The sequence below is a fragment of the Chiloscyllium punctatum genome, chromosome 40, assembly GCF_047496795.1.
Source record: "Chiloscyllium punctatum isolate Juve2018m chromosome 40, sChiPun1.3, whole genome shotgun sequence".
In the NCBI taxonomy this organism is placed as follows: Eukaryota; Metazoa; Chordata; class Chondrichthyes; order Orectolobiformes; family Hemiscylliidae; genus Chiloscyllium; species Chiloscyllium punctatum.
This window is the reverse complement of record NC_092778.1, coordinates 53036414-53062376: the sequence shown is the minus strand read 5'-3', so window position 1 is coordinate 53062376 and position 25963 is coordinate 53036414.

Sequence of the window (25963 nt, the reverse complement as noted above, 5' to 3'; positions counted from 1 at the left end):
AGGAGAATCGACGTTTCGGGCTCTCCTGTTCCTTGGATGCTGCCTGACCTGCTGTGCTTTTCCAGCAACACATTTTTAGCTATTCTGTAGAAATACCCAACCTCATCCTCATAAACAACACCAGCTATAAATTGGTGACTATCATTAGCAGAGGGGATGCCCTAATTGTGCTTTGATATAAGAAATTATGAATGTTAGTGATTTTTGAGAAGAGTTGTAGCCCAGGTTGATGATAAGTCTATAAGTTTGCTCGCTGAGCTTGAAGGTTTGTTTTCAGATGGTTTGTCACCATACAAGGTAACATTATTGGTGAGAGTCTCTGGTGAAGCACTGGAGATATGTCCCACGTCACTATTTATAAGTCTTGATTTTTTAAGGTGTATGTGTTTGACAGGATAGATGTAGAAGAAATGGTTAACATTTACAGGACAACAGTGGCCCCATCCATGGAAAGCTCAGAATATTTCCACATTGGCTGGTTATAGGTATGAAACAAATTATTATGTGTAGCAGGCTGTTTTATATATATATATATATATATATATATATATCGGGGTTCCGGGTTTAATGGCATGAAGTTTAGCCCTCTATAGCTGATGGTCAAATGACGGGCCAATAGAGCTTCAGTCCCAACAGTGCCATCAGGAACAGTGCCACTGCTGGGACTGCACAGCCATCAGCAACAACAATGGCAGTTCCAGAGCCATGGTAAATGTGACTGGGATTTCTGAAGCCAGTCAGACAAGTTGAGGGAGTTGTTTATGAGGATGAATTTGGATATTGCTAAGGCACAGTCCTAGCCATGGATGAGTGATGGGTCCTCTATTGATCGCAATATTCAAGATTCCTGATTTGAGGCTCTCCCCACCCCTCCATTCACTGAGTCAGCAAAGATGTCATCAAGATATGCCTAGTGGCCTCAAGCTTAAGCTTCACAACTTCAGAGTCTTGATTCATCTAAGGGTGGGAGAAACAACCCTTACATTCCCATCAATCCAACTTCCAACTGTTCCAGCTCTCCATAAAATCTTGATTGATCCTAAGGTGGGCCAAGTCGGTGAAGTGTCAGTGGAAGAACATTTGCAGGACAGTGTTCACTGCATCATAATGTTTAGGCTGACTATGAAATAAGATAATGGACAAACCAGAGTAAGTCTAATAAATTGGAGAAAATCTAACTTCAGTGGGGTTAGAATGTGTTGAATAAATTGTGGTGTCAAAGATCGGCAGGTAGGACAATAGTTGAGCAATGAGCTACTTTAAATGAGGAGCTGATCCAGTCAGTGAAGGGAAAGGTAGGGCAAAATAATCCAGTGTTCCAAGAATGACAAGAGAGGTAGAAATTATAGTAAAAAAATGTGTGTTTATGAAAGATGTCAGCTAGAAATTACAGGTGAGACTTAATATAGAAACATTGTGGTGAAAAATAAGAGAAGCAAAAAGAGAGTCTGAAAAGAGATGGCCAGCTAACATAAAAGGGAATCCCAAAGTCTTCTATTGTCATATAAGTAGTGAAAGGGCAGTAAAGGAAGGAGTAGGGTTGATTAAGAAGCAAAAAGAGAATGTATTCATGGAGGCGGGGGCTTGCTGAAGATTTAAATGAATTACTTTTCACTGTATTATCAAGGAAGAAGATGATATCTACAGGATGGTGAAAGAGGATGAATTTCAGTCACTGGAAGGGTTTAAATTGATAAGAATGAGGAATTAGATAGAATTGACAAGGACCAGATGTGATTCTTCCAATGATAAGGAGGGAAAGGAGAATGGAAATTACAGGGCCACTGCCAATAATTCTACAATTTTTCATAGTCTCGGTGAAATGTCAGAGGACTGGAGAATTGCAAAACTTTTACTCTTATTCAAAACATGGCTTAAGGTTAAGCCAAACAATTGCATACTGTCACTCTAATTGTCCAGCAGCTCTTGAATGCAGGACATCCTGCCTCAGGGAATGTAGAAGTCACAACCTCAGGCAGCTAATTGCTTGAGCCATATAAAGTAGCATTGTGATTTCCAAGGGCTGAGCTTATTCCTGACTGTCTCACTGCTTTTACATTAAATCCTGGGCATCAATTTCCTTGCAGCATTGTACCAGATGAGGGAGGGCATGACTATTGTAAACTATGAATAATTAAGAGACTGAAAAAAACCTTTAATCATTCCAGCCTTGGTTCTGTGCAATATGATGAGATTTCAGCTTGAGGAAGGATTGTCATCCTAATGTCCTACCTTGTTAGCAGCTGATCAGTTGCGGAGAAGCTCCACCTTATAAGAAAAGGTAGAAACTGCAGAAGGTAGCTACAACATTTATAGAGCTGTTTTGTATCACAAGGCCTCTATTAAAATGTGAAAAGGAGGTTCAACTGTTTCAGGACCATAGTTTGGCTACACAACAGAGAACATCACCTTGTACATCAAAATACATCACATCACCTGGTAACATTATTTCCATGCATCATTAAAATTTGAGTTACTATCAATTGGATAAGAAAACCAAATAAACTTCAACATTTTTGATGCTTAGAGAAATGATCATATCCTCTTGTCATGAGCATTGAACATCATTTGACAAAAAAATCTAACATGACATCAACCTGCTTGATTGCCTTTTTAGGTATAGCATTCAGGAGTGCAAAATATATAATATAAACGTCTTAGCCCATTGAGCAATATTCTTTTCCTCTATTGTTATTTCGTTGTGCTTCATAATTCTTATTATTCCAGTTCCACGAGAGTTGTTGAAGACAGCCTCACTCTCACTGTATGACACAGTGAATTGGGACATTGAGGTATTAGAATTGATTGAAGCTGGCTTTGAAATGTAGCTTCCCTCTATTAATAGATGGAAAACGCATATTGTCTTTAGTGAATTAATCAATTTGGAAAAGAGTGAAATTTTCACACTTCAAATTCCTATCTTATCTTTAGATTCTGAATATGCCCTGTTTAGATTTTTTATTGCATAATCTTCCTCAAATAAAAAGCTTTTAATGAATAGATGTCTAGTAGTATTGAAAGCTGCAAGTTCAAATCTTGTGAGGTGTTGTGATGAATCATATAGCCTAAGTAATGAAAAAAATGCACTCATTGCAGATGCACAGTTACTATTTTTGGCTTGCTCTGGCATCATTTGGATCTACTGTATGTGCAACTGTCCATCTTGTGAACCTTTAGCTTCAGCACTGATTGTGCTCAGCAGAGATAATATGCTTCTGTGAGCAATCTTTGTTTTGTTATGCACTGTATAGTTTAAATTATAGGAATTCCCTCAGGTAACTCAGTGTCAAATTCCATGAAGTAGTCCCACCTTTAGTTTTTCATTCTTATTTAATTATTACCTTACTCCTCTTTCAGTAGTAGATTGGAATTCAGCTTTACTGAGTAACTGAAAGCTGCGTGCTCAGAATAATTGTCTGAAAAATTAGTTGAGAACAGAAAGTTGGATATGAATTGCCAACTGCTCCCAGGAGCATCAAAGTCCATTAAAATCTGAATGATGTGTTTCAAAATAATATGGTGTCTTGCAGTACTCAAAATATCAAATCATGTAGCTAAGTAATTGGGGTGATCATGGCAGGAATAAGATGGTAATATGTTAACTCTGGTGTTTGGATTAGACAATGTTAGATTAAAGCAGTCTAATCAACATAAATGCTGCTTTTGTAAATTGCTAATATCATGGGCTGATTACTTTGAATCTGGCAAACATTTAGGCTACAAGCATACTTAAGTTTTCTTTGAATTTTCAATTCTGGATTAATTTACAGTTAAAGATTTATTTATTTATTTAAAGAGAAAGAAAAAAGGTTCTTTAAGAAGGATGCATTATCTGTCGCTAAATGAGGAAGTTAAGATATTATTAAATTGGAAAAGACACTGCAAATCCACAAATATTAGTCACAGGTCAGAGGATTGGGCAGGCTTTAAGAATGTCTCCCCCTGCGAGAGGTAGCATAAATGCAGAAGAAGGGGGTGCTCATTAAAGATAGAGATAAAGAGGAATTTCTTCTCTCAGAAGGTAAGTGAATCTTGAAAATTATTTACTGCAGAGGGCTATTGAGGCTGGTTCATTGAATATATTAAATATATATTGGACAGATTTTTAATCAGCAAGGAAACTAGGAGTTTTAGGAAAAAGGCAGAAAGGTACAATTGAAGGTTATCAGATCAGCAATTATAGAGTCAAAGAGTCATAGAGATGTACAGCACTGAAACAGATCCTTCGGTCCAATTTGTCCATGCCGACCAGATATCTCACCCTAATCTAGTCCCTTTGGCAACACTTGGCACATTTCCCTCTGAACCCTTCCTTTTCATATACCCCTCCAGATGCCTTTTAAATGCTGTAATTGTACCAGCCTCTACCACTTCCTCTGGCAGCTGATTCCATACACGCATCACTCTGCGTGAAAAAGTAGCCCCTTTTATATTTTGCCCCTTTCACCCTAAACCTATGCCCTCTAGTTCTGGACTCCCCCACCCCAGATAAAAGACCTTTTCTGTTTATCTTATCCATTCCCCTCATGATTTTACAACCTCTATAAGGTCACTCCTCAGCCTCCAACGATCCAGGGAAAACAGCCCCAGCGTATTCAGCATCTCCCTATAGCTCAAGTCCTCCAATCCTGGCAACATACTTGTAAATCTTTTCTGAACCCTTTCAAGTTTCACAATGTCTTTCCAAAAGGAAGGAGACCAGAATTGCACTCAATATTCAAAAAGAAGCCTAACCAATGTTCTGTACAGCTGCATCATGACCTCCCAACTCCTGTACCAATAAAGGAAAGCATACCAACTTCTTCACTATCCTATCTACCTGCAACTCTACTTTCAAGGAGCTATGAACCTGCAGTCCAAAGTCTCTTTGTTCAGCAACACTCCCTAGGACCTCACCATAAGGTATGTAAGTCCTGCTAAGATTTGCTTTCCCAAAATGCAGCACCTCATATTTATCTAAATTAAACTCCATCTGCCACTCTTCAGCCCATTGACCCATCTGCTCAAGATCCTGTTGTAATCTGAGATAACCTTCTTCGCTGACAACTACACCTCCAATTTTAGTATCATCTGTAAACTTACTCACTATACCTCCTACGTTCATATCCAATTCATTTATATAAATGATGAAAAGTAGAGGGCCCAGCACCGATCCTTGTGGCCTTCCACTGGTCACAGGCCTCCTGTCTGAAAAACAACCCTCCACTACCACCCTCTGTCTTCTAGCTTTGAGCCAGTTCTGTATCCAAATGGCTAGTTCTCCCGGTATTCCATGAGACCTAACCTTACTAACCAATTTTCCATTGGGAATCTTGTCGAACATCTTACTGAAATCCCCATAGATCACATCTACTGCTCTGCCCTCATCAATCCTCTTGTTACTTCTTTTAAAAACTCAATCAAGTTTGTGAGACATCATTTCCCACGCACAAAGCCATGTTGACTATCCCTAATCAGTCCTTTCCTTTCCAAATACATGTACATCCTGTCCCTCAGGATTCCCTCCAATAACTTGCCCACCACCAACCTCAGGCTCACTGGTCTATAGCTTCCTGGCTTGTCCTTACCAACTTTCTTAAATAATGGTACCACGTTTGCCAACCTCCAGTCTTCTGGCACCTCACCTGTGACTATTGATGATGCAAATATCTCAGCAAGAGGCCCAGCAATCACTTCCCTAGCTTCCCACAGAGTTCTAGAGTACACCTGATCAGGTCCTGGGGATTTATCCACCTTTATGCGTTTCAGGACATCCAGCACTTTCTCCTCTGTAATATGGACATTTTTCAAGATGTCACCATCTATTTCCCTAAATTCTATATCTTCCATGTCCTTCTCCACAGTAAACACTGATGCAAAATACTCGTTTAGTATCTCCCCAACCTCCTGCTACTCCACACAAAGGCTGCCTTTCTGATCTTTGAGGGGCCCTATTCTCTCCCTTGTTACCTTTCTGTTCTTAATGTATTTATAAAAACCCTTTGGATTCTCCTTAACTCTATTTGCCAAAGCTATCTCATATCCCCTTTTTGCTCTCTTGATTTCCCTCTTCAGTATACTATTACTGCCTTTATACTCTTCGAAGGGTTCACTCGATCTCTTCTGTCTATACCTGACATATGTTTCCTTCTTTTTCTTAACCAAACCCTCAATTGCTCTAGTCTTCCAGCATTCCCCTAACTACCAGCTTTTCTTTTCACCCTACTAGGAATATATTTTTTCTGGACTCTCGTTATCTCATTTCTGAAAGCTTCCCATTTTCCAGCAAACATTGGCCCCCAATCAGCTTTTGAAATCTCTTGCCTAATACTGTCAAAATTGGCCTATTTAGAACTTCAACTTTTAGATCTGGCCTATCCTTTTCCATCACTATGTTTAAAACTAATATAATTATGATCGCTGGCCACAAAGTGCTCCCCCATTGATACCTCAGTCACCTGCCCCGCCTTATTTCCCAGGAGTGGATCAACCTTTGCACCTTCTCTAGAAAGTACATCCACATACTGAATCAGAAAATTTTCTTGTCCACTCTTAACAAATTCCTCTCCATCTAAACACTTAACACAATGGCAGCCCCAGTCTATGCTTGGAAAGTTAAAATCTACCACCATAATTCACTCTTATAGATAACTGAAATCTCCTTCCATGTTTTTTTCTCAATTTCCCTCTGACTATTAGGGGGTCTAGAATACAATCTCAATAAGGTGATCATCTCTTTCTTATTTCTCAGTTCCACCCAAATAACCTCTCTGGATGTATTTCCAGGAATATCCTCCCTCAGTACAGCTCTAATACTATCCCTTATCAAAAACGCCACTCTTCCTCCTCTCTTGCCTCCCTTTCTATCCTTCCTATAGCAATTGTATCCTAAAACATTAAGCTGCCAGTCCTGTCCATCCCTGAGCCATCCCTGAGCCACATTTCTGTAATTGCTATGATATCCCACACCATGTTCCTCACCATGCCCTGAGTTCATCTACTTTCCCTTTTTGGCATTTAATTGACGGAAGATCAGATTCAAAGGGCTGTATGGCCTTCTTCTGCTCTTATGTCTTATAGTCTTAAAGAGGCAGAAGTATGAGAAAGTTAGCTAATTATATGAAAATAGATACTAAGAGCTTCACCAAGTTTTTGAATAGATTAGATTAGATACCCAACAGTGTGGAAACAGGCCCTTTGGCCCAACCAGTCCACACCGACCCTCCGAAGAGTAATCCACCCAGACCCATTTCACTCTGACTAATACACTTAACAGTATGGGCAATTTAGCTTGGCCAATTCACAAAACCTGCACATCTTTGGAGAATAACAGTAACTAAAGTTAGTGTTGGTTCTGGGGGATGATCGTGGAAAACAAGCCTCAGAGGTTTTGAACGGGTATTTGGTGATTGTCTTTATGGTGGAAGGTAAAAAACTTCACAAATATAATTCAAATTAAAGAGGTGATGGGAAGAGATTAAATTAAAAATAACCAGCAGCAAAGAAAGTGTACTAGGAAAACTATTACACATAAGGCTGACAAGTCCTCAAGACCAATGGCCTGTATCCTTTGATCTCAAAAAGGCTGATGCATAGAAACATAGAAAATAGGTGCAGGAGTTGGCCATTCGGCCCTTTGAGCCTGCATCACCATTCAATATGATTATGACCGACGATGCAATTTCAGTATCCCATTCCTGTTTTCTTTCCATGTCCCTTGATTCCTTTAGCTGCAAGGACCACTAATAGCAGATGTGAGGTCCATGTATAGGCATTTCATGGCTGTCCTTGTTGGAGTCTTCCATGTGCTGCTGCTGAATCACCATTTATATATAATGTGAATGCTTACTGCTCATATTATAAGGATCTGTTCCTTTTCTGATATTCTCCATTAGGAATCGTATCTTACTGATCCAACCACATCAGGGGCCATTATCACGATGGTGCAAGCATGCTGAGAAATGAAGGTGAAATAAATATGCTAGCAAATCCAGGATGAGCGACAACTTCCAGCAGCCGCTAAATGTCCCTCCAAAACTCGTTCCAGTTGCAGATGGCCCAGAATCTACGCCTTTCCCTCCCGATGATTGAGGTGCAATATTCCAGAACATGATGCTCCCAAATAAGAGCAATGGGCAGATGTTATGCGGCATCGGGCACTAGGGAAAGAGTAACTCCCTTGGACTCGGTTCTCTCATGATAGAAGGTCAAGGATGTTTAATTTGGTTTTCTTAGCTGAAGTTACAGTGACAGTTGGTTAGACAGGTGTTGATAAAAAAATAGCAATACTTTTACAAATATGCACTTGTATTTGGAGTGGAGTGTCACTAGTATCACCTGTGTGCCCGCAGAAACATTTATTTTCCATTCCCCGCCCTCTATGCACTGTGTATTCCGGCAATGCTTAACCTGCAGAATTTTAAAAATGCTGTCGACACCCAAGAGGTCTTGTCAGTGGCAGGTACTTCCATCATTGTTGAATGCACAACAGCTCACGTTGGGCTCTGTAGTGCCATGGCAAACAGTTACTGAAGCAAACTGAGAGAACAGTGTGAGACAATGCACTAAAGTTCATACAGGGAAACTCTGAATTTTCCTGAATTTGACGCTTAGCCAATTTTTGGTAAGATTTACCAGATAGTCACTATAAAAACAGTCAGAGAAGGTTTACATGACTCATTTCTGAAATAAAGGATTAATCTTATAAGGAAAGTTTGAACAGGTTAGAACTATACCCGTTGGAGTTCCAAAGAATGAGAAGTGGTCTTGTTGAAACTTATAAAATCTGAAGGGAAGGTCTTATGAGTAAAGGCTGAGAGACTTGGGTCTGTTCTCAATGGAAAGAAGAGGCTAAGAGGGGATTTGATAGAGACATACAAGATGATCAGAGGATTAGATAGGGTAGACTATGAAAGTCTTTTCCCTAGGATGATGATGTCAGCTTGTATGAGGGGGCATAACTGCAAATTGAGGGGTGATAGATTTAAGACAGATGTCAGAGGCAGGTTCTTGACTCAGAGTGGTAAGGGCATGGAATGCCTTGCCTGCTAATGTAGTTAACTCAGCCACATTAGGGAGATTTAAACAATCTTTGGATCAGCACATGGATCATGATGGGATAGTGTAGGGGAATGAGCTTAGATCAGTTCACAGGTCCGCACAACATCGAGGGACAAAAGCCTGTTTTGCACTTTATTTTTCTATGTTCCATCTTGAGATTACTTGATAGGACAGAAAATGTATCCATTTGAGAGCGAGACTAAAGCTAGGGAATATAGTTTAAGAATAAGACACCTCCATTTTAAGACTGGAGTTCAATTCTGAAGTCATGGTCACTGTACCTGAAATGTTAACTCGATAGAAGGGGCAAATGAAGTACCCCTTCTCCAATTTATATATTCATCACTGAGAAGATGAATGTAACTATGAGGAGGTTCTGTTAGGAACAAGAGCTTGAAGTATCAGAAAGTCAATTGTTTCCTCTGGTGAATAAAAGCAAGCAAAAGGTTAAGGTTTAAGTCAGGGTTAGAACTCTGGAGGAAGAGAAAAGAAAGTGAAGAACTAGTGACAATCAATGTGGATATTGATCTTCCACAACATGTGAGCCCTATCTGATAAAGGAGCACTAGAAAGAGTGTAAAGCAACACTGTGTATTTCTGTCGTCAAGAAAAACTGCCTTAACTACATGCTGGCATTCCATGTACAATAGTGTGAATCATAAATAATAACATTGGTTATAATGCACATTTTCTAAAAATAAACCTTGTCTGGACCTAGATTTTTAGCTTTTGTAAGCAGAAAAGGAGACATGGAGAATAAACTAACTGTGGGGATCCCAGATATAATAAATATGTGGAACTGCAAGAAATAGAAGAGCATCATGTGCCCTTTAACAATTCACGGAACTAGCCATCAATCATGTTTATAATGTTTGACTGCTGTGATCTCTCAGGGAAATTCAAACAATTATATAGATGCAAACAATTCATAAGCTAAATTAATCATAACATTTCATATCCTATCATTTGCTTTTTCTTCATCTTTCTGTGTTTTATCCCATAAAAATGCACAACTTTGATTAATCATTGCATGAATCACTTTCCAAGAACCCAAACATTAGACTAGAATTTCTGAGAAAGATTCTGTGGAAAATCATGGTGATTCTGAAAAAAGTCAAATACTTAAGGAAGCATCTTTGTGAGCAGAATTCAGAGTCTTTATCACAGAGATTAAGTTGTTCAACCTTATTAATCAGGATTAGGACTAAGTTTTTATGGTTATAAAGTGATTTTGATACTTATGACATTAGCATTTTAACATAAGAATAACTCTCAAGGTAGAGTATGAGGCTTTAATTTTGTATTTTATTGTTCAGCCATATAACTGGATAAGCAGATTGACTGCCTGTTACAGATACCACCCAAAAGGAATGGAGAATGGACAATATCTATCATGGGATAGGGGCTGCAGATCATGAGGACTAATTGCCTGTTTTATGTTCAGACAACATTGAACATCAATCACTACTTGGTTAAGGGGCTTTCTAAAATATGTCACTCCTGTGGATTATGTTACGTTGCTTAGATGTATGTTGTTGGCTCTTTCAGGAGGTTGTGTGGTATATCTGGCCAACGTCAAAGCTGACCTCCTGTTTCTGCAGGACTGTGGGATACCACACATCAGCAGCTGCAGGAAATGGTCAGGGGATAGCACTTGCCATTCTTTTGAACTGGGCACTCTGCTGCAGAAAGGCAACTTAACCATCTTAGAGGTTACGGAGGTGGTGAGTGGGTACCTCATCTTGGCAGATGTTATGTACAGAAACACCCCCTCGAGACTAATTAACATGTATACCCCGGTGGCAAAGGGTGAGAGGCTGGCTGTCCTGCAGCTGCTCCCACTGCTGCTGGAAGCATCCAAGCCGATTATTCTGGCCGGAGACTTCAATGACACCATTGACCTGGAGGGGCTAACAGCAAACTGTACACCACATCCAGATTCCTGATAGAAACAGTTAAAGTTGCTAAGCTGCACAACGTCTTCAGCACCCCTGCAGATAGAACACAGAGTAGATACACCTAGTCACGACCAGGCAGGTCTGTCCGCTCAAGAATAGATTTCCTGTTTGTGACCCTCAAGTTCCTGGTCAGATCCACTGACATCAAGCCAGTGTTCTTCTCTGACCACTGCCTCCTTTTGGCCGATTGTCACCTACAGGATGACCAGTGCACTTGCAAGAGAATGTGGAAGCTGAATGTGAAACTGTTGACCCCAGAAAACATTGAGATGCTCAAAAAAGGATTACACATGTTGGAGAACTATGAAGTCCATCTTTGAGTCTCCAGCGGACTGGTGAGAACAAGCCAAGGATAAGAAGTTCTTTATCCTCAAGGATGTTCAGAAGGTGTGTGTGTGTGAGAGAGAGAGAGAGAGCGAGAGAGAGAGAGAGAGAGAGAGAGCGAGAGAGAGAGAGAGAGAGAGAGAGAGCGAGCGAGAGAGACAGGAAAAGCTATCCAAACTCCAGAAAAACCCGCAGAACGCACTCCTACTGCAGACAATGGGGATCAATGTGATGGAGGACCTGCAGAAAATAAAGACTCAGCAAGCCTCGATATTTGCCTCAGAGATCTTCCAAGATAATTAGATTAGATTCCTTCATCTACTTCATGGACAATAGCATTAGTCCATCCCATCTGATTCTTACATATGTCTTCATACTGCAGTAACAAATTTTTCAACTGCGCTCTATGCTCCTGAGTCAGATGGTTCACTAACCTATCCCAATCTTCAAGGAATTCTTCATTTTTAAAGATATTTTGAGGCACATCAAAATCCACATCATCTGGATTTAATTCCTCACTCTGCAGGGCTGTAACTAATACCTGTTTCTCCATTTCTTTTTCTCCAGTACAATATGGTTTCAACATGTTCACATGACATACTCAATACCTTTTTTTCCTGTCTGGCATCTTTACTCGATAGTTCAGCACTCAATGTTTTATCAATTTAATAGGGACCACTAAACCTGGCTTTGAAGGGATCTCCGACCACTGGTTACAGTACTGACATGTCATCCGCTTGGGAAAATATCCGAGTCTCAGAGCTTTTATTTGCCACCTGTTTCATTCTATACTGTGCCCTCTTTAGGTGCTGTTTAGCTCACTCACCTACTTGATTTAGTCTCTCCCTAACCTCCAATACAAAATCTAAGTGCGTGATCTCTGACTTTGATCCTGTCAATCTTCCCTTAATTAATTTCAGAGGGCCTCTTATTTCATGCCCAAATATTAACTCAAAATGCATGAACTGAATAGATTCATTTGGGGCATCTCTAATGGCAAACAATACTAAAAGGATACCTTAACACCAATCATTCAGGTAATCCTGACAGTATGCTTTCTACATGGTCTTCAAGGTCTGATGCCACATTTCTTTTTTTTATAAATATTTTTATTAAAACTTTTTAAAATCTTTTACAAAACAACTATATGTAAAAAGCAATATCAAAATACAAAAAGATAGAGGTAATACAACAAAGTCGTTTCACAATAATATTAATGATAAACTACCTACTATTCTACCGGAAGAACATATCTACTTAACTTTAACTAAACTACAATCAAAGTAAATAAAAAGTAAATTAAGCTAAATTTAATTACCTTAAATTAAATTATATCACATTATTCCCACGTTGGGAGCACCAATCATTGTATCCATTTTTTTTCCTTAGCTTCCCCCTCCCAGGGCCCCACAAGCGCCCAAACAGATTCCCAAGGCTATATCACGGCCTTAATTAATATTGCCGATAAGTCTGCATCAATATAATTTAGAAAAAGCTGCCCTGTCTTGTAAAACTGTTCCGTTTTGTGAGGTAGTCTTGGGGGAGATGCTCCATCTCCAGCCTGCGCCACCCCAGAAGACCTGGGTTTTTTTCCAGCATTCAATTCATTAAAACATTCTTCCTTGCACAATGGGTGAGAATGTTACACAGTATCCTCCCGTGTTCCCCCAGGAAGGGCAAATTCTGCAACCCAAGAAGAAGAAATACTGGGTACACTTTGACTTCAACTGAAGGAACCCCTTCAGCTCCCTCATTAAGTACCTCCAGCATTTGCAACATGACCAGTATCATTGTGTATGAGTGCCTATACTAATTTTACATTTGGGACACCCTGGAGATGCTCCCCTCTTGAACTTAGTGAGCCTTTCTGGCACCATATGAGTCCTGTGTAAAATCTTCAATTGAATGGCCTTGTGTTTCGTTACATATTGAGATTTTCTTTACATTGTCCCATATATCATCCCATGTTTCCAGTGAAATATGCTCTCCTAGTTCCCTATTCCAATTCCTAACGAGTCTCTCCACATCTCCTAAGGCACATCCCTTCTGTAAATGATACAAAGTACTAACTGAAAGAGTGCCCAGAGCAGTTTTTTCTCCACGTCTGACCTGTAAGGCGGAGTCAGGAGCATGGTCCTCCTCTTTATATAATCCCTTAAATGAAAGTACTGGAAAAGGTCCCTATTAGACAATCCATATTTCTGACTTAGTTGGCTAAATGACATCAAGACCTCCCCCTTGAATAAATATCCCAGACAAGAGATTCCCTTATTCTCCCGTAGCTTAAAACCAGAGTTCATTGCCCCAGGTTTAAATCCTGGGGCTCCCACCAATGGGGTAAACGGCGAAATCTTAAACCAATTGCCCTCATCTTGCCTCATTATCCTCCAAGCTTTCACCACATTTAAAATGATTCAGTTCTTACACTGCTCAGTCACGGATTTCATCTTATCCATAAGTATTAGATTAACGGGGGGACATCTCAGCTGTGAGGCTTCAACATCAAGCAAAATCAACTCTGCGTCCCTCCGTACCCAGTCACCCACATATGCTAACAGGACGCTTAGTTGATATCTCTTCAAGTCCAGAAAGCCCTCACCTGCGGGAGCAGTAAATTTAATTAGAGGGTGCCTGCGGCACCCAATAAAGGACCCTAGCCAACCATTGAGCCTCCGTAACACCTGTCTGGGTAGCAACAATGGGAGCATTCTCAAGGGGTACAACAGGTAAGATACAACATTCATTTTGATCAGGGCTACTTGGCATAACCATGTTAACGGTAATCCCTCCCACCTCTGCAAATCCTGTTTTATCTTCTCTAGTAATTGTGCATAGCTAGCTTTATACAGCTGGTGGAAGGCAGGGGCAATAAAAATTCCCAAATATAAAAATCCTTTTGGTGACCATCTAAACGGGAACTGCATTCCATTCTACAGATCGGGCACCTCCACTAATCCCCCCACCAACATGACTTCTGATTTTGTCAAGTTGATCCTGTATCCCAAAAAACTGCCAAATAAATTAATTTTTCGAATCAATTGAGGAACAGATTCCTCTGGATTGGCCAAGGACGAAAGGATATCATGGGGTAATCTTGTGCTTCCCCATTCCCAGCCTTGGTACTACTATTTCAGGATCCTTCCTGATAATGTCAGCTAACGGCTCAATTGCCAAGGTAAATAAGAGCAGTGAGAGAGGATATCCTTGTTGACTACCTCTCCCAATATTAATGTTATCTGACTTAGTGCTGTTTGTGATGACTGCCACCTTAGGATCATGAGACAACATCGCCACCCATCTAGCAAAGAGTCCCCCCAGACTAAAGCGCTCTTGGACCCCAAACAGGTATGGCCATTCCATCTGGTTAAATGCCTTTTCCGCGTCTCGGGAGACCAGCAAACCTGGGATCAATCTTTGCTGGTATACCTGCACTATGTTCAGTATCCTCCTTATATTGTTGGAGGAGCTATGGCCCTTGATAAAACCCATTTGATCTTCTTTCATAAAATAGGATATTGGGGTCTTTCTCCTTCTTTAAAATGAGGGAGATATTAACCTCCCTAAGAGAGGGTGGAAGACAATCTTGTGTATATAAATAGCTATACATCCCCAAAAGTGGCTCCACCAACACACTTATGAATTCATCACTCTAACCTCACTCAAGAATCCATCTGGCCCCAGTGCTTTGCCACATTGTAGATGCTTTATTGCTTCCTGCACCTCTTGTACCATCATCGACGCATTTAACAGGGAGACCTGCTCCGCGTTTATTACTGGGGAGGTCCAGGTTCTCAAAAGAAGACTGCATTCTCACTGCACCATCTTTGCTACCCTCCAACCGGTATAACTCTGCAAAGTATTTCCTAAATCTAACATTGATCTTCTTCAACTCACATGTAACTGTGCCAGCCTTCTCTCCAACAGACATAATGGATTGGGAAGCATTTTCTTTTAGCCAGATATGCCAGGTATCTACCTGGCTTGTCTCCAAATTCAAATAATCTTTGTTTTGCAAAGGTGACCTCCTTTTTTGTCACTTGTGTGTGCAATGAGTCAAAAATAGTCTGGAGAACCTTGACCCATGGCAGCGTGACCAATGAAGGCCTATTATAATATGCTTCCTCAGCTACCTTCAGCTTTCGTTGCTGCTCCTCCCTCTGCCTCCTTCTAGTTGATGACTACAACATGATGAGGCCTTGTAAATATGTTTTAGTGGCCTCCCAAAGTATTGCCAGATTACTGGCCATACTCGAGTTGATACCCCAGAAAGCCCTGAATTCTCTTGTAATATACTCAACAAATTTGCTAGCCCATAACAGAAATGGGTCCATGCGCCAGTGCCGTACATCTATTCCGCCATGCTTGATTTTAACATCTAAATACACTGGCGCATGGTCTGAGATAGTTATATTCCCAATTTTGCACACCAATGTTCTGTCCCAACAGGCCAACGGCATAAGGAACATGTCAATTCATGTGTGGGGCACTCGTTTGGGTTGGAATAAGAAGTAAATTGTCATCCAGGGCAGCCCATGATTTCCCAAGAGGATGAAGCTTATCTGAGGTACAGCAAGCGAAGAATACATTAACTCCATAAAATCTAAAAACTACTCCTATAACAACTAAAAAAAACCACTACATTTAACATAAACATACACACAAACCCCAATTCACTGGAGATCTCCCCCCTTGCCCATGGGGGGGCAATCCTTCCAATCCTTGCTACCATCCTGACTCCTTCCAGCTGAGGCCGCGCCCTAGTCCCGGGCAATATGCAGATAGAGAAAACATGTTACTTACATTCTGAGAGTTAACAATGGACGCCCACCCTTCCCCCTCCACACCTTTTCTCCATATAGCATAACCACAAGTATAGCCATCCCCAATCTAAAAAAAGGACAGCAGCAAAATAAACCCCCATACAATAACCAACTGACCAAAATGATAAATAAAACAGGTTTTAACCAAGGCAGTACTCAAGCTATAAAATCAATATCCACAGAAAGGGAAGAGAGGAGTAAAAGAGGGGCAGAAAAAAATAAAGAAAAAAATCATACCATTGTCCGTAACGGTGTCCCTTCACCACCCCCAACGCCCAATCCGAGTCCTTCATTTTAAACAGTTCACAAAATCCTTTGCATTTTCTGCTGAATCAAAATGATATACCATTCCTCTGTGAGGGAAAGACAACACTGCTGGGTACCTCAAGGAATATTGAATATTCAGATCCCTTAATTTTCTCTTAATTTCATCAAATGCCTTTCTTTTCTTAACTATGCCTCCTGAGAAATCTTGAAAAAACCTTCTTGAATTTTGTATATTAAAGCCTGTGGATACCTTTCTAGTTTTCTTGCTGTTTCAATCACCAGCTGTATTTTTTATAACGCTGGAGTTGCACTAAGACCAAGCAGAGGCACAAATCCGGTCCAGATCTGTGCATTGTGATCTGGTGGGCCCACTCCACACTCACCAGGCCTGACTCTAATGCCAGGCCCAGGAGCTTCGGGAGCCAATTCTCCAGGAATTCAATGAGGTCCTTGCCTTCCTCACGCCCTGGGAGACCTACGAGCCATAAGTTTTTCCTTCAACTTTTGTTTTCCAGGTTGTTCACTTGTTCCTGAAGGATTTGAACCTGGTCTTCCAGTGTTCAGATCCTTCCTCCCGAAACCTCCTCCTTGGTCTCCAATGACGCGGTCCTCTGCTCTACTGCCTCTACTCTTCGGTCCAGTGTTTGAATCTCTTGCTCACGTTTTTTTCAGCGGGGCAGATATTGGCTCCATCGCTGTTTCAATATTTTCTTGGAGTCCGGCAAACTCTGAGAATAAATGCTGCTGCCCTATTAAACCCAAAGGGGCCACCCCAGGAGTTTAAGTAATGGCTACGCATATATCTGACACACTAAGGGAGTGCCCTGCTTGCTATACACCTTCTACCCCTTTTCCTTTATTCGCCTTCATCGTGATCTTCGAGCTGTCAAACCACAATTTTAGCAGCTCCAGGTGCTCAGTAGCTTTATATTAGCAATTTTTCTCCTAGGAGTGGTTAACAGGGGGAGTTGGGAGGCTTGGTGGTAAAGGTCAACCTTGCCATGGGGTATGGGACAGAGCCCAGCACAGCGACCACTCAGACAGTCATCATCTTAGATCTCATGCCACATTTCCAAAGCTCTATAGGATTCAGGATGATATGCACTGGAGTTAAAGTATACCTAAGCTATCCATAACCTCCTTAAACAGCCTAGCAGTAAAATTTGACCCTTGGTTCAACTGAATCTCTCTGGGTAGCCCATACCATGAGAAGAGAGCTACAAACTCCTCTACTATCCTTTTTACCTTGGTACTCCATAATGGAATTACCTCCAGAAATCTGGTGGACACATCCATTATGGTTAACAAGTATTGGTTCCCACTTTTAGTTCTTGGAGGGAACGTACACAATCAATTATAACCTATGTGAAAGAGTCTTCAAATGTGGGAATTGGCAAAAATGGTCCTGGTTTTATTATCGCCTGTGGCTTATCTACCATTTGGCATGTATGACATGTAGGGCAAAAGTTAACCACATCCTTGTGCATTCCAGGCCAATAAAAATCTTTTAGTACCTTAGCCTGAGTTGTTTGTACCCTTCAGTGACCTCCCACAGGTAATTGATGTGCTACCCCTAACACCTCCTGTTTTTATGCTGCTGGCAACACAATCTGGTGCACTTCAGCCCATTTCTCCTCTGCACTAACCTGCTGTGGCATTCATTTCCGCCTTAGGATTCTATCTTTCAGATAAAGTCATAGAGATGTACAGCATGGAAACAGACCCTTTGGTCCATCCTGTCCATGCCGACCAGATATCCCAACCCAATCTAGTCCCACCTGCCAGTACCAGGCCCATATCCCTCCAAGTCCTTCCTATTCATATACCCATCCAAATGCCTTTTAAATGTTGCAATTGTACTAGCCTCCACCACCTCCTCTGGCAGCTCATTCTATACACGTACCACCCTCTGCGTAATAACTTTCGCAAGTATTCTCTGCTTCCTTTTCAGAGTACGCATCCACATATATATATCTTTTACTGTCTTGTCTTGCTGTTGCAATTCTCTTTGCCTTTCGGGACTAAACACTTCTGTCTGACCCTCTGCCTGTTCAGGTTTTTCCTGCACCATTATGTCAAACAGGGTATAGCTAAATGAATCTCAATTCCTTCATCTTTCTCTTTACTTTTCGTTTTGTGCTGAGACTTGTGGTAGTGGGAGCTGGTTACCACACAGTCTTGGAAAATACCAGGATATTTCTGTTTTAACTTTTCAGTTTCTTGGTATTCCTTGGGCTTCTCCACAACAAGAGGTGTCACTCCCACCTTGGATCCTGCCAAATCATTCCCAAGAACAAACTGATTTCCTGGAATGGACACTCTGTCAATCACTCCCACTGTAACTTCCCAGTCTTGAGTTGGCATTCCAACCTGATCTTACATAGGGGAAAGCTAAATTTCTGTCCATCTATCCCACAAATTACCACACTCTCGAGTAACAGATCAGAAAGAGTGCATATTCGCTCATCTCTTAGTATCAGCAACTGGTAAATCCTGTATCTCTCAAAATTATAACCTCTTGTCCTTCTCCCCCTGTTCTTTCTGGGTAAACTTTATCCGCAGAGGCAAATTCTTTGTAGAGATCAGGTATTAACTCCATATCCAACCCCTGATTAGGCTCTGCACTCTCTTGCCGCTCTTCTTGGGGTGTCCTTTACTACCTTCACTAATGCCACTGGCTTAGCTCCTTTTACCACAAATTTTCCCATTGTGTCTTTCTTTAACGACCAGCACGGTGTCTTTGTGTGTCCCACTTTACCCCAGTGGAAACACCTGAGGCCTTTCACCTCCTGTCCACCCTTTTGGGCTTCCTTTTTATTCTGTGGTAAATTCTTACTAGTGCTCTCTACTCTTGCTTTTGTAGTGTAAGATCTCCCCTTCTCCCAACTTTTATCCCTCACAGGATGAAATTCTGGTGGGAAGCTTGTCTTATGCACCATGTATTCATCTGCTAATTCTGCTGCCCTTCTCACTGCCTGAACTTTCTGTACCTCTACTTGAATTCTTACCATCTCTGGAAATGAGTTTTTAAACACCTGCAGCAGAATAATCTCTCATAGAGCCTCAAAGGTCCTACATATTTTTAAAGCATGCACCCATCTATCAAAATGACTATGTTTAATTCTTTCAAACACAACATAAGTCTGACCTGGTTCATTTTTTGTGTTTCTGAACCGCTGTCTATATGCTTCTGGTACTAATTCATACTCACTTAAAATAGTCTGTTTAACCTCTCCATGATCTCTTAACCCCTCATCTGACAATGTGGCAAATACCTCACTCGCTCAGCTTACCAGTTTAATCTGAACTAGCATTACCCATAAATCCTCGGACCATTCCATCTGCTTAGCCAATTTTTCAAAGAATTAAAGAAGGCTTCAACATCTTTCTCATAAAAATGTGGCAGAGTTTCGACATATCTATATATATATCACTATCTTCTCTTTTAATCTCCATCCTGTTAACTTGACTTTGCTGACAAAGTTGCAATTTTTCAAGTTCAAATTTTCTCTCCTTTTGCTCAGCTAAGAACTTTCTCTCTCTCTTTTTTCCTCTCTCTCTCTTTCTCTCTCTTCTATCACTCTTTCTCTCTTCCATTCTTCTCTCTCTTTGCTCAGCCAAGAACCTTCTCTCTTTTTTCTCTCTCTCTCTTTCTATCTCCCTTTGTTTATCTTCTAACTCAATTTTCCTCAATTGTAATTTAAGTTTTTCTACCTCAACTGCACTTGTCTGTTTCTCTGACACACCTAAGTGTTTGAGTATTTCCCTTACAATTTCAGCTTTTCTTTTGTCCTTGGTTAAACCCAAATCAAATGTATTTACTAATTCTAAAAGTATGGACTTTTTCTTTCCTTCAAAACTTTCTTAGCAAACTTGAAAATCATCTTCAAATCCCAGAACCACATTAGCAATTTTAAGAGCCATTTCTCTCACTTTTAATTTAATCAATAACAAGTCATCAAAATTAAACAAATTGCCTCACCTAAGTTTTATCTAAAGATCACTAACCTGCAAGTGTTTAAATTTGCTGAAATGTTTCATACCCCCAAATCTATTCAAATCTGTCTAAACTAGTTCAAATCCCGACGATGAGCCCCCCCAAACTATTCTGACACGGGCTAAACCCTCCTGCTTAATTTAAACCAGCAACACAGAAAAGATTTATCCCATGCAGTAATCTGTGAAAATTCAAGAGACCAAGAACTAATTAAAGTAAAAATTAGCAACTTTATTTCTTAAAGTATAACTGAGAATAATTATAACTAAAAACTACTTACAACTCCTTCCTCTAACCTACCTTTTATCTTCCCTTTCTACAGTACTAGTCCGATAAAACCCCTGGATTACGAATAACCAAAAATTCAAGTTTTCTAAACCAGTCAGCTGTCAAATCTTCTATCTGGATCTTTCTATGTCTTCTTTTCTTCTCCAGGATTATGCTTCACAGGTCACAGATCGATAAAGGTACCTTTAAGAGAGCTATTTTACAGGCAGTCTCTACATGCTGGTGGCATGACAGTTCTCCTCCTAACTGTTCAATTTTCCCCAGTCTTATATCCCCAAAGCATCGGATTGTGTCATTGGATTTTAAGATTATCAATATACTAAGTTCAAACTGGATTGGAATTTGTTATTTTTCAGGGTATAATTTAAACTGATTGGCCTAATTCAAGTCTGTTTTGTTGCTTCCAGGCAACCCAGCTAATCTAACTTTCGACCAAGTGTTACATAATTACCTTATTGAGAACACTTGGTGCTGTCAGGTTGTTCTGCTAGCTTCTCACTCTCTTAAAGGTACAGTACACCCACATCTTCTTAACACAAAATACCAGAAGATTCAGCACATATTTTCAAGGAAGAGCAGTGGGGTTGACCGCTGTCCTAGTCAACATTTATCCCACAGTCAACATCGTGTAACAAAGACAATTTGGTCATTATCAGATTTCTATATATGAGAGCCTGCTGTGCACAATTTGGCTGTTGCATTTTAAACAACACTTCAAAACTATTTATTTGGCTGCAAAATGCTATTGGACATCTTGAGATTGTGAGATGAGTTCTTTTAAACTCTGAACTTTCTGACCTTTCATATTTTAGTCTACACTTGTCAAGGTTATAACAGTACAAATGATAAATCAGCAATCTTATGGTACAACAACAAGAACAACAAACTACCCACTACTCTACTTTCCAGAACAAGCTAAAACTATCACAGAGATGCAGAACAATCTTCCCATATTACAATTCAATAAATAATTAAACTTAAATTAAATTCGCCTGAATTGAACTAAACTAACTTAATTTACATCACTCGATGCTCCCCCACTGAGGCTCCCACCAATGGGAGCATCAGCTAATATATCCTTATTTATTCATTCATTTATTCAGGCTTCCTCCCTCCAGGCCGCCAAATCCAGCCTTCGTGACTATATAAAGGCCTTAATCAGTATGGCTGATAAGTCCATGTCTATGTGATTTAAGAAAGGTCGCCACATCTTGTAAAATAGTTCCATTTTCTGGTACACCACATGTGTAAGAAAGTCCAGGGGCACATCCTCCATCACTAACTTATGCCATCCCGTAAAACCCAGGGTTTTCTGAGATTCAGCTCATTAGAATGTTCTTTTTCGCACAATATGTGAGAATGTTGAATAGCCTCTTCCCATGCTCATCCAGCGAAGGCAGAAGGAGGGATACCGGATCTGCCCTAGCTTCCATTCCCAAGATCCTCTCCAACACATTCACTTTGGCATCCCAGTACCTATGGATCTTACGGCAGAACCATAACCAGTGTGTCAGAGACCCAGTGTCTGTTTTTACACTGAGGACACTTTGGAGATGCTCCTTTCTTAAACTGTGCGAGTCGTTCTGTGGCCAAATGGACCCTGTGGAGAATCTTTCATTGCATAGTGTGCTCTTTGTTGCAAATTGAAACATCCTCCCATGCTTCCAATAAGATTTCCGTCCCTAATTCCTGATTTCAGATTTCATATAGTCTTTCCATATCTTCCAGGATACCCCTCTGTAGATGATAGAGACTATTGACTGAAAGAGTGCCCATGCACCGAAGCATCTGCTCTCCATATCAGACTTACAGGGCTGAGCCAAGACCATGGACCTTTTCTGTATGTAGTCCCACATCTGGAAATAACGGAAGAGCTGTCTACTGAATAACCCATATTTATGACTCAACTGGTCAAAAGCATCTGACGTTTCCTTCCAATAGATCTCCCAGACAGGAGACTCCCCATGACCTCTCATATCTTGTGGCCGGAATCCATTGATCCCAGCTGGATCCTGGTGGTCCTACTAAGGGGTTGAACAGGGAGGGCTGATGTAAAATACCCTCGCTCTGCCATATCATTCTATGCATTTTGACCGTATTTATAATGATTGGACTTTTACAGTACTCAGCAACAGTTTTCATTCTATCCATGAATAACAAATTGAGGAAGGGACATTTTGCCTGGGATGCTTCAATATCGAGCCATATTGACCTCGGATCCTTACACGCCCAGTCACTCACATAGAACAATAAAGAGCTTATTTGGTATCGTTTAATGTCTGAGACATCTACCCCTCCCATTCTCTGTGGAACTTGCAACTTTGCAAATGTAATAAGGGGACGCCTACAGTGCCAGATAAATGACCCAAACCAACTGTTAAGCCTCCGCAGCGTTTTCCTAGGCAACAACAACAGCAACATTCTTATAGGGTATAGTAGGTGAGGAAGAACATTCATTTTAATCAGAGCTATTCGACCTAACCATGATATCGATAACCCTTCCCAACACTGAAGATCTTAGAGTCATAGAGTCATAGAGATGTACACCATGGAAACAGACCCTTCGGTCCAACCTGTCCATGCCGACCAGATATCCCAACCCAATCTAGTCCCACCTGCCAGCAGCCGGCCCATATTCCTCCAAACCCTTCCTATTCATATACCCATCTAAATGCCTCTTAAATTTTGCAATTGTACCAGCCTCCACCACTTCCTCTGGCAGCTCATTCCATACACATACCACCCTCTGCATGAAAAAGTTGCCCCTTAGGTCTCTTTTATATCTTTCCCCTCTCACCCTAAACCTATGCCCTCTAGTTCTGGACTCCCCGACCCCAGGGAAAAGACTTTGCCTATTTACCCTATCCATGCCCCTCATAATTTTGTCAACCTCTATAAGGTCACCCCTCAGCCTCCGATGCTCCAGGGAAAACAGCCCCAGTCTGTTCAGCCTCCTCCTATAGCTCAAATCCTCCAACCCTGGTGACATCCTTGTAAATCTTTTCTGAACCCTTTCAAGTTTCACAACATCTTTCCGCTAGGAAGGAGACTAGAATTGCATGCAATATTCCAACAGTGGCCTAACCCCAATGTCCTGTACAGCCGCAACATGACATCCCAACTCTGGTACTCAATACTCTGACCAATAAAGGAAAGCATTCCAAACACCTTCTTCACGATCCTCTCTACTTGCGACTCCACTTTCAAGGAGCTATGAACCTGCACTCCAAGGTCTCTTTGTTCAGCAACACTCCCTAGGACCTTACCATCAAGTGTATAAGTCCTGCTAAGATTTGCTTTCCCAAAATGCAGCACCTCGCATTTATCTGAATTAAACTCCATCTGCCACTTCTCAGCTCATTGGCCCATCTGGTCCAGATCCTGTTGTAATCTGAGGTAACCCTCTTCGCTGTCCACTACACCTCCAATTTTGGTGTCATCTGCAAATTTACTAACTGTACCTTTTATGCTCGCATCCAAATCATTTATGTAAATGACAAAAAGTAGAGGACCCAGCACCGATCCTTGTGGCACTCCACTGGTCACAGGCCTCCAGTCTGAAACACAACCCTCCACCACCACCCTCTGTCTTCTACCTTTGAGCCAGTTCTGTATCCAAATGGCTAGTTCCCCCTGTATTCCATGAGATCTAACCTTGCTAGTCAGTCTCCATGGGGAACCTTGTTGAACACCTTACTGAAGTCCATATAGATCACATCTACTGCTGTACAAAATTAGCTCTATACAATTGGTGAAAAGAGGGGTGATGAAAATGTCCAGATATGGGAAACCTTTCTGTGACCATCTAAAGGAAATCAAGTTCCATCTTCAGGTCAGGTACTCCCACAAGGCCCCCCAGGGGCATGGCCTCCAATTTCATAAAATTAATTTTATACCCCTTTAAGGTATCAAATAAACTAATCATTTGTATTAGATGGGGCACATATTTTGTCAGGTTAGCCAAGAAGAGAAGAACGTTGTCTGCATAGAGAGTAATTTTATGCTTTGCTATTCCCACTTCCAGAGCAGCTATTTTAGAGTCCTTCTAAACAGCCTCCGCCAGTGGTTTAATCACCAAAGTGAATAGCAACGGCGAGAGATGGCACCCTTGTCGGCTGCCTCTCCCAATACTAAAGTTAGTTGATTTTATTCCATTCATAAGGACCACTGCCGTGGGATCGTTACATAACACTGCCACCCACCTGTCGAAGACACTGCCCCTCCCTCCCCCACCCCACCCCAGCCAGGACCAAACATTCCAAGACATTAACAAGATACGGCCACTCCACCTGGTCAAATGTCTTTTGTGCGTCTAAGAACATCACCAAGCCCAGGATTGACCTCTGCTCGCACATCTGCACAATGTTTAACATTCTTCTAATGTTATTGAAAGAACTGTGACCCTTAATAAAATCTGTCTGGTTCTCCTTTACTACAGAAGGCAGGACCTGCTCTAATCTTAGCGTTTTAGACACAATTTTAAAATCTATGTTCAGCAGCGAGATAGCTCTGTACGAGGCACAGTCCTCAGGATCTTTCCCTCTCTGAAGAATAAGAGAGGTATTAGCTTCCCTAAGGGAGGGTGGAAGGCAGTCCTGACTGTATGAATGGTTATGCATTCTCAATATTGGCTGTTTATGAACTTCCTGCAGAACTTGCTCAGGAACCCATCCGGACCAGGTGCTTTGCCATTTTGGAGCTGCCTTACTGCCTCTTGAATTTTTTGTGTTGTTGGATGGGCATTCAAAAAGGAGGCCTGCTGTGTAGTTATGCCTGGGAGAATCAAGTTCTCAAAAAAGGATCCAATCCTTACCAACCCATCCCTCCGACCAGTACTAACTCTGCATAGAATTTCCTGAATGTTGTGTTGATCTTTTTAGTCTCATGGGTGATAATATCAGTACCCTCCCTAATAGAGAGGATAGATTGCAGGGCACTCGTCTTCCTGGCCAGATATGCCAAGTACCTACCTGACTGAATAAGTACGGAGTTCAGAGTAGCCCTGAGAGCTGTGACCCATGGCAATTTAGCTACAGTCTGTCATATTATGTCTCCTCGGCTGCCTTCAGGCAGGTCTCAAGTTTATGCTGCTGCTCTCCCCTCTGTCTCTGCCTGGTCGCTGAGTTCAAAATAATTCTACTCCTTAAATAAGCCTTGGTGGCCTCCCAGAGCGCCGATGGATTACTGGCCAAGTTAATGTCCCAGAAAGCCTTAAACTCCCTTGTGAAGTGCTCAGTAAATTTGCTGTTTTTCAAAAGTACCAGTGCCAT